We start from the raw sequence: 12,428 nt of genomic DNA on the forward strand, positions 1-12,428 counted from the left end.
AGAACAACTGCATGTCCCACAATTCCCCAGTTGCTCCATGCAGCTTTGTGATATTGTTATTGTTTACAGATACTTGCACTGATACAGGTGGGAAGTACTGCACCACTTTGAGGCTTGTATTTGACTTTATTCTTTCCATTTTATGCTACTTTAAACGTTTTCAGAGGGAAAACACTCTGACAGCTATAGATACCAGTAACATTAAAAACACAAAAAGTAGTAAAAATACAAAGGAGCAGTGTCCACAGTTGTTGTGGCCCCTTGTCATTTTTATGATATGTTTGAGTGATTAGTAGGTTGATCCCCTTTAAACTTCACTGCCCAAAAAGGTAAAGTTATCCCCTTACATTTATCCTGTGACCCTTTCAGAGGCGACACGACCTCTAGGTTGGGAACCACCAATCTAAACTTTTGAACTGTAGCGTAGTTTCATTTTGATTGTTTCTGACTGAACTTTTGTAACATCTGGTTGAAGCAGAAGTACTTTCAGAAACTGAGTTGAACGCAGTATGAATGGGGAGAAGGTGAACGCTTTTACACTGTCTTCACTTTACTTCCCAGCAACTGTCTCCTCCTCTCATTCTTGCTCGAACTTTGTTACGACAAACACACTTGGCTGACAGTGAGGCTGACAGAGCGGGTTAAGACTTTGTGCTCTCTCTTTCTCTCTGGCAGCAGTAGCCTTATCTCAGCTGCATCACACTGACTAGTCATTTAGGTTATGTCAACAAGGATTTTCTTTCATTCAGACTCTGATTCATGTTAGATCATTTATGCAGAACTTTGCTCCCTCTCTTTCATGGTTTCTCCGACTGCATTGAGGACAGCAGTAACCTGGGGGAGGAGCAGGGGGCTCCTAACAGGATGGCTGCACAATGTAATCAGAATAAAGCCATTCTACTGTGGATTCCCCGTGTATCTCAGGAACGAGTTATATTAACCAACTTGACAGAATGTCATAGAAAATGGAACTACAGTTAGAATTCTGACTTCATACTCAAAAGTCAAATAAAAACATAAAAATAAAGTCAGAATTCTGAGAACAATTCGATTAATCCTAAATGGCTGCATCAAGTCTGCATTCAGAGACTAATGCCATAAAACCATTTAAAATTGAAATGGCCTGCACATATATGCGCAAACGGGAGTGGAAGAGAATAATACGGATAAATGAAACTGACAAACTCTACAAGATCAGCCTTGATGGAGCAGCAAGAGAATCTGACCAACGTCACGTTGTAATGTGAACCCTGAACATCTGCTATGAATTTCTGCATCCTGAATATGTTATTTAATCTAGAGGCCAAGGCCTTGACTTAGTGCACTTATTTATTAAGTCAATGAAGACTCGCTCTCTCTTTTTCCCTCTCCATCGTCCATCTTTTCCTCAGTCTGCCACTGCTTCTTCCCCATGAGAGTGCTTTGTCACTCCTGCTCTGTTCTTCCCTCAGCAGCGCCTTGGCAAATATAGCATGTGATTCAATTGTAACCACTCCCTGTGTTTGTGTAGTATCTGCCTCGCGCTCTTTGTTTAGTGACCAAAATCAAAGTGCAGCCCAGTCCAGCCATGCAGAAAGTGCTTAATGTGTCTCAGAGGACTGTGGTTTTCAACAGGAGGTTAGAATACCAAGCTGCCTCAGATGAACATATTTTATCAGCGGGGGTTTGCAAGTGTGAATGCCAGATTTCAGGCTTTCTGCACACTCCATACCCCAAAGGCATTTCAATACATGCCCAAACTCTCAACTACCTCCATTGTGAACTTTTGTTCAGCGATCCGTGCAAGCATGAGGGAACAAACAGTAACCAGGTCTTGGTCCAAAATGCTCTTCTCTGGGAAAAATGTGTCCCTGAATTGTTCTTGGCAGGGAGCAACTGTCAAAACAATTAACAAATTTGTATGTTGTCTCCTTATCCCTTCACATTCAGCCACCGAAACGGTTATAAACAACCTTTTAAAAATCGCCAAAACACACCTGACCCTTTACATTTTTCTGCTGTTAAGAAGAGATTGCATTGTTGGTGATATTATCTCAAACCGCCAGCTTCCACTAATTTCTAATTCAGGCTGTAAACTAATGTGTTTATCATTTATTTATATTATTTTTAAAAAAGAACTTGAGAAAACAAAGTTTTTCATGTCACCTCTGCAGCAAAGTCTAAAGGTTGTACTCTGCTGTACATATTTGTTGTCAGGTATTTTTAAATAAGTAAATCTATCTTGTTAAGATAAAGTATTAGACATTCAACTAAAAAAACACCTCCTGTCAAAGCATTGACAGAAATGATGTCAGGGTCTGTATTTCATGCAGAAATGGGCTGCTGGATGCATTTAGTGCCTCCGTGTGTGGGCACGTCAGCAAAAGTGTTGAATAGCAAATATAATACAATGTGTTTGACATTGTGTGTTTGTGTTCAGCAGCTGTATCAGTTGAATGAATGCTTTAGTGTGTGTGTGTGTGTGTGTGTGTGTGTGTGTGTGTGTGTGTGTGACAGAGATAGAGAGAGTTCTTCCTGTATGCATGGCAGTCAGAAGGAGAGAAATAATGAAGTATCTGACTACAGGCCCATAATTTTCCCATGAATATCTTGCTAGCAGAATTTCAAACAATACTTGCAGATGGAATATTTGAAGGGAATTGAAAAAACTCTAACTTGGCATTTGGGTTTTTATTAAAAAGCACAGCAAGGACCAACAACACAGGTCAAGATCCAGAGTTTAGCCCTTCATGGGAAGTTGTATTCGCGCGGTGGCAGTAGGAAAAAACTGTACTTTAAAGTATCTAACAGAACATGAAGTGACATTTAGTCAGTAGCCATGCATTTATGGTGTACAGGTGCAAAAGCTCATGGAAATCAAAAATCCATCTCAAAATATTTGAATATTAGAATAAAGAATGTATAATACACAAATGTCCTTGAAGTGGCCTAGTGGTGGTATAGATATATCCAGGTGCCTGACCATGCAGGACTCTATATGTAAAAATGAGCACCTTAAACGGAGTCCTGAACCTGACCGGGAGCGAATGTAATGAAGACAGGATTGTTGTTTTGTGACTCATCCAGCTATAACTGGCCAATAGCAGCGTTTTGAACCATTTGTAGACGGTCCAGAGACGGCTTGCTGAGGCAGCTGAAGAGGGAGTTAAAGTAGTCTAACCGGGATGAAATAAAAGCCTGAATTATCATCTCAAATTCTGGTTTTGACACAACAGATTTGAATCTGGCAATGTTTCTTAAATGAAAGAAACATGTACGTGTCAAAGATTTAATATGATGATAAAAGTGCACAGATTGGTCAAACATAACACCAAGATTCCCGAGGTTTGACTGAATCACTGAGTGATTATGGGAACTAAGCTATCAGGTGCAACACAAAGGACCTCAGTCCTGTCTGTGTTCGGCTGTAAAACATAATTAGCCATTGAGTCCTTAATGGCAGTCAGGCAGCTGTTCAGTCCAGTCATTTTGTTATCCTCATCAGGCCCAAAGGAGACATACAGCTAGATATCATCAGCAGAAGAGTCATAAGAGACACCTTTGAATTTGCTAACGATGTGACCTAAGGGGAGCATATACAAAGAAAATAAAATCGGGCCCACAACAGAACCCTGAGGCACACCACGGGAAAGGGCAGCAGTTTCAGACATGTAATGGCCCTGTGACACAGAAAAGCTTCTCTCTGAGAGACAGGAGGGGAACCACTCCAGGGCGCACTGATCTCAGAACTTACTGGGAACTGGTTCATAATGTTGTGTTTTTCCTCCCCCTGTATTTTAGCAGCAAGTAAGAATTATATGCAGAGCAACCCTGATGAGATTCAGCTGCATTCAACCAATAAACATAAAAAATAATGTCCTGTAAATGTGAAATTTGTATCAGGGTTTGATGATTAGAAAGTCTAGCCATACTTTACTGTATACTAATAAAATATTAAAGTACACGCAGCTTGTAACACAGAGCAGCTCCCAGTACTCAACATAACAAAACTGATTTAATGGGCAGCTTCCACTACAAATTAACTGAATATCAAGGTGCCTCTATATTAATTTGGAACCTTGTTTGAAGGAGATAAAAACAGATTTCAGGTTTTCCCCTGTGCAGACTGCCATCTGATCTGATTCACAACACAAAAGGTTTTAAAATCAAACACTCAAGAAAGTGTGTTCAGCGTCCTTGTGTATTCCTTAGCCCAAAGGGAGTTTTAAAAGACAAAATTGTGAAAGCAGCATTAAAAGACCTTCCGCCACAGTCAGCCACATAGGGCGAAGTGTCAAATTAAACTGTCTTGAATATCTGGTTAATCAAAATATCAAAGGAGGCCAAAGTCGAGGTATCCTTGAGTTTTCCTTTGGACAAAGCGGGGGGCAAGAAGACATACAGAAAAGAGGCATCAAAGTCCCTTTCAATCTCGTCAGTTTTCCTCTACTTCCCCGCCTCATTCAGCAGCTCCCCAAGGTGAGCTGTTTGCATTTTCACTTGGATGCGTTGTTCAGCATTCCAGGGTGGTTAATGGAATTAAAATCAATGACAATCTCTGCTCTCTTGGGGTTGAACTGTCATGGAGAAGAAAAACAAAATACACATAAGTCCGGGACGCTTAAGTATGAGGACACACATGGAAAACAGCAAAACACATGGATGAGGATGAAAGTCCCCTTTCATTGTCTTTGTAGGTCACACTTCCATCTGTCCCCCCACCCCGGATACATTTTCAAGGACCGGCAAGATGGAATCAGACAGAAGTTAGTGTGGGAGAGAAAGGGTGCAAGATGAGGAGGCTAAAACCCATGGGCACTAGCATCAACCGCTAGCAGTCTCTTAAGGTGTCGAGGAGTGAGGTTTACTCACTGCACAGTCAGGCTGGCTACCGTCTGTTGGCTGTACCAGCCTCTATGCTGCATCCTATGTGAAGAAATAGGGTCGGATTTCTGCTAAATCCATTGGTTCAGATAGGCTCAAAACTGGTGTTCCGATGAGCATCATCAAAGCACGTGAAATGTATTGTCATGTTGTGCTTTAGTTGGCTCTAGTTAGATAACGTTAGCAATACACACAAAAAAAGGTGATTTGAGCTAAGCATGTATTTGATGTAGCCGACAGTTCATTCACAGTGGCAATATTACTACTTTGTTTTTGCACAGTTCAAAGGAAGTGCGTCTGCTTAATTTGCCAGTCAAACGCTGTCCTGAAGGACGTTAATGTAAGAATTTTTTTTTATGAGTGCTCTAAATCCCACACAGGTAAAGAGCGAGAAGAAAAGGTGACCTTTCGTTTAACCCCTTCTCCAAACAGTAACTGTCCAATAAATGTAAACGCTCTGTATTTGTTTTACACTACATCACATTCACTATTCTTACTCAAACAGAAAATAACATTCACACACATTCATACACTGAAGGAATTAGGGGTTCCGTGTCTTGCCCAAGGACACGTCGACATGTAGCCTTGAGGTGCCGGGGATTGAAGCGCCGATCTTTCAATTAACGGACAACCCGCTCTACCCCCTGAGCCACAGCTGCCCCAGTTATAGCTTAGTAACTGTAACTAGGCTCTGCAGGCCTGGCCAGCTTTGGATTTCTCTACATGTTTAAGCAGCGTGCACGGGGATCTGAGTTATCTCTATGAATAAAGATATTGGTCTTTTTTTGTAGTTGTAGTCGCAAACATGTAAGGAATAGATTTAACTTTGTCTTTATCTTCTCGTTGCATGTTGTCGGCCGCCTGCTGCCCCCGGGTTCCTGCTAGACACCCACTGCTACAGTTATTATTATTATTATTAATCAGATTAATATTTCTACATTTCATTTGTGCTGATGTCTGTACCACTTCCACTTTACTGTTGTTATTGCTTTTCTGTGTGGATACTGGGCTGCTAAAATGACAAAGATTGACAAGATGTAGGTGCCCATGCGTTACTCCACCATTTCCACCACTGTATGTTGGGTAAAAAAGTCTGTGACATATTCTACAGATGTAGATATTAAAACTGTAGCGAAGGGTGTGATGTTGCCGATATAATGTCTATAACTATGAACAGATCATGCTCACTGTCTGTAGCACAGAAACACACCCAGCTCTGAATGAAGCATTTCCAAAATTTCTGTTGGACTTTATTGACTCTGAAATGAAGACTTTTAACCTTGTGGATATTCAAGTCGACATTTTCAAGTCAATTTTTGCTTTGTGAGCCTATCAGCTGGCCTAATAAATTTTATTTTTTAATATTATTTTCTTATGACACTGAAGATGAACAGACTGGGGCCCCAGATACCTTAAATTACATTTTTATTTTAAATATTTAGTTTCAAAAGTAACCTGACAGCCCAAACTTGAATTGTTTAGAATATTTCATATTATATTAATTATATAAATATATAATATAAATATGCAAATGTGTGCACCTAAAACAGGGGGGAAATGGTAAGATGGAGATTGTTTATGAACCTGACATGATTAACATAAAATAAGAAACTTTTCTGATCCTGCACTGGGGATATTTGCATGTTGCAGCAGCTTCAGAGACAGTGGAAAATTAAACATAATATAGAAACATACAGATTAAATGTAAATAAAAATAAGGTAAAAACAAATAAGCTATTAAGAGCAAATACAAATTTCACATTTCGTAATGACTTGAAAATTGTTTTGGTAAGAGCAGTGTGTGAGTGAGCTGCATGTAGAGTGTTTTTTAACAACCGTAGCTTACTGACCTCCTTAGGCGACATGCCAAAATAAATACCAGCTGCCCTCTTGATGTACGCCTGCAGCTTCTTCTCTTGGTCCACAGAGAAGACTCTAGAATGTGATCTGTACCCTGGTGGTCTGCCCTCCTCCTGCAGTACCTGAGCAAAGTGACTTGGCATATGCCATGCGACTTAGCAGCTGCCCTGAGACTGATGTTTCTGACAGAGATGTCCAGAAACGCCCGCTCATGCAATCAGGGCACTGAGAAAATCGCCTTGTTACTTTCACCCCGGTTTACCTGTACTTTGTATCCCCACAACACGAATGACACAATTACAAAACTCTTCAGTCCAAGGCCCAGCATCACTGTTCCCATTAGGAGTAATAGTTACTGGCGAGTGACATTTATTAGTGATAAAATCTTCTTACTGCATATTCAGGTGCTTAAAACTTAAAAGGCTCAGGGCCCAGGACTATTCTTTTCTCCCTGGCATGAAAAGTCTCTTTCTTCTTTTTGATAACTGTAAATGACCCATGTAAACATGATGAATACTTTGTGTGTGTGTTTTAATGAGAATTGTAAATTAGCATAATTGACGCCCCAATAATACAGTATAAGCCTCAGCGTCCTGCCCCACATGTCAGCAAGTGTTCATTCATGAAAATGACATGAAGAGTAAAAAGAAGAACTTCAGGAGTTCAGAGATTGAATTATCATTTTTAATAGCGTCAGCAGTGGAATTAAGGGGAAAGGGTTGGATCTGTTTGGCTGTCTGAGTAGTTGCGGCTTTAATAAGTTTCACATTTGTAGAAAAACAGCCCATGGTGATCGAAACCGCAACAACAACCATTCATCTGTCTCTGCTAATATATCAGCACGCTGTCACTCTCTTCTAAAGGCCCGACACACTGAGGCATCCAAAGATTACACTTCCAGCAGACCTTATTATATACAGAGACAAGTTAACCTTCAGTTACTGCATCAGTTAAGTTTATTAAGTTTAGATACGTGTTATACAATAGCATCAATAGCCAATTTAAATGAACAATTATATTGTTATTGTGGGAGATTCTTTCCTTGCTAATTTATTCTGTATACTAGAAGTGTGTATGCTGTTAATGTGCTCATTTATTGTAGAATTGTGATGGGCTCATGTTAATCCAAAAAGCATTATTACTCAGAAAACAGCACAGGAACAGTGGCATGGGAACCAAGGTCATTTCACTGTACAGAGCCTGGGAAGTTCAGTGATAAGCTCTCGATTCTTTTCATAAAGACAGAGAAAACGCTTTTATAATGAGCAATATATATCCTCCCGTCCTCAAGAAGCCTACTGAAATATACTGTACTTTCTCAAAAACAACCTGATGTCATCCTGTCCCACAACAGCAAACACTTCCAACTGTTGTTGTCCGCTGGAACTAGATGTTTTCTTGTGTAATGGCACCATCAAGTGTGTAAAAGTGTAATGGCATATGATACTGTTTTAAATTTTGAATCCATCAGACTGTTAATGACTTCTGTGTTTTGACTGAGAACCAATAGAAATATCCCAAAAAGTCTGCTAGGAGGAGCACATCTTAGAAATATAAATTGACTGATCAACTCTATGTGAAGGAGATGTGCTGCACTGCGTGAGGCAAATGGCGGTCACACCACATAGTGACTGGTTTCAGGAACCCACCCAATACAGTGAAACTGCACATTTTGGAGTGGCCTTTTATTGTGGCCAGCCTAAGGCACACCTGTGCAATACTAATAAAAAGAAACACTACAAACTTATACAGGATGTAAAGCTAACAGAAACATAGAGGGAAAGATATCACAAAACATAACACACACGTGTGTGTGCATAAAATCAAATCCCTCAGCTTCAGCTCGGAGGAGGCCTCTCCCTGGCTCAGCTTCCCCTGTGCTGGACCCTGACTCTGCTTTTACTGATTGTACAGCTACATATGTACGAGAGGAACATCAGTAATAAATATGACTTACAATAATCCATTCTCTAATTCTACAAACACACTGTCCTGTACCTGTCACTGTTTTGACTGGTTCCATTTACCTTCTCCTCCTGCTGCTCCTCATCTTTCTTCTCTTCCTCCTCATCAACATGACTGGGGTCATCGTCATCCTGTCCCTCTGCATCACCTCCACTGACCTCAACTGCTAATATACATAAAGACATACAGAGATTCCTCGGTTAAATAGGCAAATTTAGCTGCCTCTTATGCCAACATTTTTTCTTCTTAATTCTTCTTTTTTCGGCATCACATTTCTTTTTCCTTTTCCACTCTCTTCTCCACATTTAGGCTACTGTCTCTGTTGAGCTCATCACACAACCCAGCGCTGACACAACGCCACAATGGCCAGTCCGTCCCTGGCTGGGACGTGCACAAACAGACATCAAAAGGGGGCCCTGCCCTTTTTCTTCCTCAAGAGAAAGTCCCATTTTTTCTGGGTATCTTTTTAAAATATTGTTACAAATTAAATAGCCTGTAAAATGTATATTCTTGTTTGCGCACAGCTTCCCTGTCAAACAAATATATATCATGAATAAGAAATTTAAATATCAGGTTGGCCGATTTTTTTTTTTTTGGTGATGAACAAAAGACTAAACTATCAGTACCTCAAGTTTACAACTTATTAGCCAAATGACAAAAGGTAATAGTTAACTTCTGTCTTGCTAACATGCATGAATCTTGAGCTACTAGGCCTAATAAGTTAGCTAAAGTTTAGCTAAGGCAATATATCAAGGCCATACAGGCTATTGAACTGTAGCCTACTTAATGGAGACACTACAAGTGAATACAGTAAAATTTGTGTCTAATAATGTCATCAGAATTGCGACACTGATTTGCAAGATAGCAATAAGGTGAAACTCCCCAGGGTGAACCCAATTCACAGGTAGCTTGGAACAATTTTTCCCTGGCTGAAACCAGATCCCGGACACTACAAGGGGAAGTGGTTTCTTCTTCTGTTTCTTCTTTGGTCTTCGAGCTCGTACCATTCTTGGAGTCAGATGTTTTGCAGAGCATTGACTTCAAGAAGGCAGCGGGGGCCAGATGGACTTCATCCTGTTTTGTTAAAAATGGTGGCAGAAACTATAGCGAAGCCACTCATTTACATCTTTAAACTTTCCATTTACACAGAGCCTATTTCATGGAAACAGGCTTACGTCACGCCATTACTGAAAGCTGACGATCCATTTCACACAAATAATTATAAAGGACCTATCGCAAATCTTTCGGTTTTAGCAAAGGTTTTGGAGAATTTAGTGTCTGCATCAAACTGGTTTTAGATCCGGCCACAGTACAGTTTCTGCTACTTTAAAAGTTACTGATGACATAAAAGCGGTGACTGATAAAAAGTTATTCTTTATGGCTGTGTTTGTTGACCTTACAAAGGCATTTGATACAGCAGACCATTTCATGTTAATCAAAACCCTGCTGAATATTGGTGTTGGGCACAGAGCTGCAAATTGGTCTCAGAGTTATCTCTCTGAACGGACTCAATTTGTAAAGCATGGGGATGTAACATCTGACATCTGTCAAAGCTTGACCCTCTTCATCATGCGGCTCTTGGGTTCATCACAAATGCTGGCTATCAGACACATCACTGCATCTTATATAGTATGGTAAATTGGCCATCACTCAAACTGTGCAGGATGTAACACTGGTACATTTTCATTCATAAAGCTATTTTAAGTCTTTTGCCTATTTATATCTGTTTGAAGTTTGCTCATTTGCAAGTTATACATATCATTTAAGATCTAGTGACGGTCTACGTTGTAAGGTACCAAGAAAGAGGACAGAAGCAGGAAAGAGGAGTCTGTCTTACTATGGCCTATCGTCCTGGAATGAACTCCAGTCTAAGTTTAAGATTGGCCAAATTCCTTAGCTGCTTTTAAAAAAAGAATATCAGACATTCTGACGGACATATGCACTTGTTTTTAATTAATGGTAGGTAGATCTCTACATTTACTCCTTCTAATTTTGTTTGTTTTACATATTTAAACTCATTGCATTTTTGTCTATGAAAAGATCTTGTAAACTTCGTGTTACTTTGTTAATGTCTAAATGGTACATTTCCATTTTAAATAAAGGTATAAATAAATTAGGCGTTAATTATTTTCATAGATTTGACAAGGCACTGCAGGTGAATAGGATAAACAAAAGAACTAAAGCATATCGCCACAGTTCAAATACTTATTTGCAGCTGTATCATACAAATAAATAGTTAAAAAATCATACAATGTGATTTCTGGATTTTTTTTTTTAGATTATGTCTCTCACAGTGGACATGCACCTACGATGACAATTTCAGACCCCTCCATGATTTCTAAGATGGAGAACTTGCAAAATAGCAGGGGTGTTCAAATACTTATTTTCCTCACTGTATATATATACATATAGGCTTAAAATAAACTCCATCTAAGATTGTATTTTGTAAGTTTCTTTTCCTTTAGAGTAAAAGAAAATATTGAAGAAAAATACACCAAAATCTCTAAATGGACTACTGGGCTACATGAAAAAATGTGTCCTGCCTTAAACAGTAACTTCATCTCCTCATCTAATAACTATCCATTCTATAAATTTGTTGTATGCTGATATATCTTTTAGTGTTGGGTAACTATTAAAATTTTTTAATTGCGATTAATCGCATGATTTTCTGCGATTAATCACATAGTTATGCACAAACTTGAATAATGAATTCTAAAGTAGTGTATTGTGCAGTTTTAATTAAAATGTCTTGCTATATACACAAAAGTGCAATAATGTGGTTTGCAAACACTTAAAACAAATAAGGCTATTTTTCCCAGCAGTATTCCCTTTACACAGTAGCGATAAAATATTTCGTGTAAATCTCAATGTAAACATTAAAGAGTGGGTATTCTGCTGATTTTCAGGTTCATAATCTTATTTAGGGTTTGTACCAGAACAGGTTTACATGGTTTAATTTTTAAAAACCACATTTTCTGTCACATTGCTGCAGCTCCTCTTTTCACCCTGTGTGCTTCGTTTTAGCTATGGAGTGATACATCTTGCCTCTTATCACGTTAACATAGTTTTTATTATTATTATTATTTTGAAAGTCCGTTGCTTACTGGCTCTGAATACACATCCAGTCAAACTCTGGGTCACAGGAGGGGCGGGATGTTGATCAGCCTGCAAATCAACCATCCAAATAACCAGCGGAGGGAGGCTTCGGCAGACTACGCTGGATGCAGCGTGTGGGAGAAGCAGATAAACAAAAACAAGACAAGCGATCAAATGCCACAGCGCAGTGGATGCATGGTGATTAGTACTGGGGAAGATGTCAGATGTAGGAATGTTCTTAAAATCCCAACGCAGGGTTGCTCTGCCCTCCAGTGATATGACAGGAGACAAGTGATCCGCGAGTAAACGCCAGGCGCTCTACGGAAAGTAACCATGGCAACGGCTTCGGTGCATTACACAGCTGTACTAGCTGTCCTATTTAGTAAACAGTAATAGATTCCAGAAACTCAAAACAGCGAGGATCGGTCATAGACCGTTTATGTTGCTCCCTGATAAAAGAAAAATGTTTCTGCCGATACCTGTTCAGAAAAAAACAAACAAAGAAGAAAACAGATATATTATTATATTATTATATATTATAGCCTATATGTTAACTTGCTGCTCAGAAGGTCTGGACTTCTGGACTCTGACTTGTTTTAACAAGCTGGATAAAAGGTAATGCTTTGGTTTAATATTTGTTTTGA

The sequence above is a fragment of the Micropterus salmoides genome, unplaced genomic scaffold (genome assembly GCF_014851395.1).
Source record: "Micropterus salmoides isolate LMB-PRFRI ecotype aquatic unplaced genomic scaffold, ASM1485139v1 Ms_hic_scaffold_12, whole genome shotgun sequence".
NCBI lineage: Eukaryota > Metazoa > Chordata > Actinopteri > Centrarchiformes > Centrarchidae > Micropterus > Micropterus salmoides.